Genomic DNA, 6,484 nt, shown 5'->3' with positions numbered 1-6,484 from the left:
CATTCATAATGATCATAACTAGATTTCATAAAGCGAGTCCAAGCAATGTTTCCTCAATAAAAACTTTTATACTATTTCCTACATTACCAATAGTTTAGATACATATATAATATCCCTCATTTAAGCTTGAATGGTTCATCAATAATCCGTAAGGAGAGAAATAGTGTTCCATTTTAATATCTGAACTAAATGGATAATACCATCGAATTTTTCACCTTGACTTTTAAAAAGTATTCACATGAATTGTGGCCTTGAAAGGATGTGTGATGACTATTCTGACCTAGAATGAATGTACTAGTGTGCATATTTTAACCTATTAAATACTCTCCCATATATGCATGCTATGGTATTCATTTTATAAGAATCCAATATCAATGCTTTCCATTCTTTAAGATTCTTATTTTGCTTGGAAATTTATTGAGAAACATGTGAGAAAATTTCAATACTTTAGTGTTAATATATTCCTAAATCATATCAAGCAATTTTGAATGATATTGGTACAAAGTATGTAGGTCCCCCTTTGTTTCCATCTTATACATATTGGGCATGGGGAAACCTAAAATCTTGGTAACATGCTATTCCCAATTTATCTCAATATTTTGACGAGATGTAAGAATGAATTTTGAGAGTTATCCATAACAATTTTAGCATGGCTCCACTAAAACAAGTTTTAGAGGTCTATTCCAATGATGAGCACAATGCAAAGAATTCTCAAATGCTTTTGTAAATATGTAGGAATATTTCTCATTCACATTAATGGCTAGTGTTTGTAAGGTCCTGAGGAAAAATGAGTGTCAAGTTTTCTAGCTCTTCGGCATACCCAATTCTTTTTAATAATAATGCACTTTTTAATCTTTCATGACACTAATTGAGGGGGATGACCTCTACCCTAAGCCATAATAACTGATTCAATGGTATGTAAGAGCGATATTCTCAAATGTTTTCTCTTGCATACTATTTTAGGTGTTCGTATGTAAAATATAATTTTGTCTACAAGTATTATCTCATGTGGAACTACATGAAGGCATAGTAATAGAGGTTACGTTTACATTAAATTAGATGACAACAATAGTTTTTTGTACATATATTACTCCTTAATCATAGGTTTATGTACCTAAAAATAGATCCATATTTTATTTACAATCATCATAATACATATATAGCCTAAATACAATTTCTTAAAATTTCGCAGCATCATAACTCACCAAAAATGTTTTATAACACTTGAAGTGTTCCCTGATTGTTAGTATTGAAACATAAAATAGGTATACAAAGATAATAAATGGAAAAAAATAGGTAGTTAAGATATGTAATGTGAAATATGTGAAATATATCATTCCACTATGACAATTAGAAGAAAAAAAACCCACCTCCCTGTTAAGGTGGGTTGAACTTGTAATGGGAAAAGTTCCAAAAATAACAACACTTCGTAATACCTTCCAATAAAGTATGCTTAAGAGGTTATAATCACAAGTGAAATACACCTCCATAACTCATGTAGAGGAGATGAAAAAGATCCAAAACATTGTAATGGTAACTAAAACGAACCATTAATTTTGTCCCTCCCATGTAAGAAGATTGCTAATATGTAGATTTGTTATATTCCCAAGAGAGAGGGAAATCGTACAAGGGTGACAACTAACAACTATGCATATGATTGTAATACCTGTAACTAGCCTTGAATCCTCAGTAATAGATAGCCAAACCACTTTATCCATGATATGGATCTTATCAAGAATGTTGATTATGGATAAGAAATGATGATGGTTTTCCAACAAATTTGGTCTTACGTAAATCATCATGTTTGATGTGAAAGAATGAATACACAATATAATTTCTACACAAGGAACTACTACTAAAATGAAATAGTGTAGACATTGAATGTCATATTGGTTATATGTTACTAAGGATGAGATCTACATCTCCTTTTCCTTCACAAAAATTCATGCAGCTAATGGAACTCATCAAATCCCCATTAACAATTTGAATTTCATTCATAGTATGTTGGGAGAGGTTGCAAACAGTAACTTCTGGTTTTGATTCATAGTATGTTAAGAGAGGTTATGGTTTTGATTCATAGTATGTTAAGAGAGGTTACAAACCATAACCTGTTGAAAATAAAAAAACTTGGATTTGCATTAAGAGGAAAAGAGACTAGACAAACATAGGGACACCTCTATGCCAAATGTTATACCTTGCATCACAACAAAGATGCAAGTATGGATGAAGCTGAGGCAATCAAAACAAGTTTAAGTAGATTGGTTCATTAATATATAAATCTAGGATTCAAGTTGGATAAAAAGTGGGAGATGAAAAAATTATGAGTACAACTATAAGAATTCACACCCCCTAGATGCTTGAAAGACAAAAGGGATAAATTACATAAACTATTTACAACACATCATAGGTATATAGATTAAAAAAGAATGAGACTAATGCGGTCATTAACTAGTTAATAAGCTCTGCGGATAGCCCAGAACATTACAACATGTTGAGATAGAGTGAAGTAGAGAATTCCACAACAAGATACAATATTGATGAATAATAGAGGGAAAAATTAGTAGAGAGAAACTATTCAAATATCATGGACTTGTAGATTGAGGTTGATTAATTAATAGTTAACTCCCAAAGAAAGGAAATGTTTGTTGAAATATAAAAGATCAATGAATAATTATATTATATATTTATATTTTTGTTAGGAATAAGCACAATTGACTAAGTGTGATTGAGTGTCAAAAAAGTATACAAAGGACTCTAAAAAATACAAGCATTGGTAAACATAGATAGGGCATCTATTAGGGAGATAAGACTTCAATGAAACCTAGAGAAAGCTTAGACATTTATGTTAGGACCAAATATATGGCTCCCTAAATGGTAAAGAAAATTGCAGGCATTTGAGCAATGCATTCTTATATGTCATGATGTCTATCAGCTAGCCTCAACATTTATGGTGTGGGCTTATTTTCCCCTTAATTTTGACGATTGAAATTATGGTACCAATTTAAGAAACATGCCATTAAAGTTGAACCACAAATTTTTGGAATTAGAGAAATAGCTAGAAAAAAAAAAACCAATTGTAAAGGAATCTAATGGATGCAATCCTTAGAATTGATAAGATGAAGTGATGTAGGATTGACATCAAACACGCAGATGTGAGAGATCACACAGAACATATTAATACCGCTAGCTATGTGGTAACAATGTCAATCATTGTACCAAAAGGGATAGTTTGTATAATGTAAAGAGTTAATTAGTAGTTGGATGTTGACAGATTGTGTGTTTTATGGGTTACAAATTAACAGAGCCTTATGTCTATAGATTGACCAAATGTTTAATATTCTTTCATGTTATTATGATATATTGTGTGTTTTATATATAGTTATGCATATAGATTTTGTGAAGAGTTAATATGTCTTAATTCACTCCTACTAATTATAAGATTAACATTAATTTAACTATATCTTAACATTAATTCATGGAAATGCATTTGTATGCCATAATCTTTCTCAAATTCATGTTAAGCCAAATTTATAATTTTAACCATTACACTACAAAAGCATTGATATAAATAAATTTGTATTCATAAATTTCCTCAATATATTTTTTCCTATCATGTTAAACCCTAAATTTTTGGGAGATCAACATTCCAGGAATAAAATGAGAAAGGACCAGATAAAAATTCTTATATATAATAATAATAATTTTTTTTTGCATTTTTTTCCCTCTAAAATGTGTGTAACTACATATTCTTGTTCATAAACGTTATGTATTGTAATTCATTTTAGTTTCTCTACCATATTCATCATATTTTTCATCATACTCGTTAAAGAGAACTAGTAATTATATGATGTTATTTTTTCCAAAAGAAAAAAAGAGTTTCATTACAATAACAGAGAAATTTACATTTTCATGTTCAACTCAACAAAAAAGAAAATCATCCACATGATTGTTTTTCAACAAGAGAAGAGCGAGAAAGCAAGAAAAACAAGGGAGTTTCCAAGGATCCCCACTCAAAAGGACACCTTAAAAAAAAAAAAATACCAAATCACATTAACAAAAATCAGAATAAAATCTCAAACGATCCCATACCACAACCCCTACCATCAAAGAACTTTTCAAAGAACATAAAGCCTACAGAGAGGGAGAGACCAAGTTTTGAGAGCACATGAGCCTCCATGTTTAGCTCCCCCAAGACATGTTGAAAGGAGACAACTGAGAAAGAAGGGATAATGTTCCTAATCAACTAAATCCAATTGCAGAGAAGTGGAACCTCAAGAGACCAATGACCCTCAATGCAGTTGATCAAAAGAAGGGAGTGACCAAAACTAAAGAAATTATCTATGCTCATCGAGGAAGAGCACTCTAGAGCATCCCACAACACAATAACCATAATGAGCAAAAGGGTCCAAGTGTAGGGAAACACCACATCCACAATCCCCTTTAGAATATGCACCATCAAACAACATCAGTGAAACTTTTAGGGGCTAATATTCACAAGTGCACTAATTTTCCATTTTTTTTCCAAAACAAGATTCTGCAATTTACATTTTTTCTAAAAATGATTCGCCTTCATTTTATAGTATAAAATTATTTTACCTTTAAAATTGCCAAAATTTTATATAAATATAAAATCCTTAGAAATATAAATATTTTTACAAAAGTATTCCCAAACATTTTACAATTTGCATATTAGTGACTAGTAAGATTCGCCAAGGTTTCTAAACTTTAAGATAAAATTCCATCCTTAAAATTTTAGTTGATGAACATATAGGAAAAGTGCTAGCCAAATCAACATATGAGAAAGACCAAAGACAATTATTTGGAATCCACAAGTCAATTTCCTGGAAAAAAGCCACAATGTCTAGAGCAACAAAGTTAGTCACTCGGAGATTCTCCTAAAAAATAACAGCATTCATGGCTCCCCAAATTCCCCAAAGGACATAGAGGGGAATGGTTCTATGTGCTTTAGCTCTAATATTCCATAAATTGAAACATTAGTAAATGGAGAGTTCATCATTAATATGAGGGACACCCAAAATTGAGGCCACCTCCACCCATATCTAGGCGGCAAAGGGGCAGAGTAGGAAAAGGTGGAAGCAGTCCTCATAAACCTGTCTAGGTAGGTAGCACCAGCTAGGAAGAAAGAAACCTCTTCTATGTAAATTGTCCCAATTTAGAACACTGTTGTGAATGGCCAACCACTAAAACACTTGATCTTTAAGGGAGCTTCCCACTCCCATAGTAGAGAGGTAATATTAGAAAAAGACAACTATTAGGAAGTGGAGGTGACCTGATCATAAACTTCCTTGACCAAAATCTTGTCATTCCCAATATATCCGCCCCACAAAAACACATGAAACCTCTGTGAAATGTTAGTGCCGGCCATACAAAGATTGCTGCGATACCTTTGCCATTCAGCCACCATGTCTTAGATAAACCAATTTGCCAAAAAAGTGGCCATGTCCTCGATAAACCAATTTGCCAAGAATGTGGCGTGGTTTGAGCAACAAAGCCCTACCTGGACCACTCCCACAAGCAATTATATGATGTGAATTATTGTTGTAATTTAACGATGTGATGTGAATTACTGTTCTAATTGTAGTGGCGTTGAATTCAATTACTTCTCCATTACCAAGAATTATTTTCCAATAGTCTGCTGGCACAATATTTTTCCCAGTCCAATGGCAATTTTCAAAAATAAAATAATAAATTGGTCAGGCACGAGAGAGGGCCTTCACCGTCAATCCAATGAATGGAAAAGTACGACCTTTTAAGTATTTTATGGGTTTTGTCACAATTTATTTCTATGTACCTTCAAAATATGTAGTCCGAACGCACCTTCAATTTACGGCAGTGGAGGGACCCGTCAAGGCATCGCCAGATGTAGCAATCACAAATGTTTCTTTTGTTACTTCCTTGACATTTCGGTGCTCATTATTAGAGGCAATACAATGTGAATTGGCAGAATAAACAGGATCCTAGTAACTTATTAATGTAGCAAAGGGATTATTTTAATTTTAAATTTGATGGACAAAATGTGGAATTATAAACTTAATAAAATATAAAAATTTAAGTTTTGGAATATAATTATAAGAAACTTTTTAATATTTTCCTTAATTATGTATGTGCATAATCTAAATTTTTGAGGGGTAGTGTATGTTTTAAAACTGTTTTTGTTTGGTTAGTGATTTAAGGGAAATAGGTTAATATGTTTTAAAATTGTTTCTGTTTAGTTAGTGACTGAAGGAAAAAGTTAATCGCCAAAACCGAGAGTCATTTTAAAAAAATGATAACTTACCTAAAGACTCTCGGTTTTCTTAAATAATAATAATAAATCAAATTACTAATTATATTAAATTTTATTAAATTCATTTTTCTTTTCACTTAAAATTTTAAGCTATATTTTAAAATTTTAATAAATTTCCAAACTGCTCTAATGATAAAAGTCTTCCCGCGGTTTTAAAAAACTATCATCAAAGAAGAC

The sequence above is a fragment of the Pinus tabuliformis genome, chromosome 9, assembly GCF_031772625.1.
Source record: "Pinus tabuliformis cultivar Carrire ecotype Pingquan chromosome 9, CPIR1, whole genome shotgun sequence".
Lineage (NCBI taxonomy): Eukaryota > Viridiplantae > Streptophyta > Pinopsida > Pinales > Pinaceae > Pinus > Pinus tabuliformis.
This window is presented reverse-complemented; position numbering follows the sequence as displayed.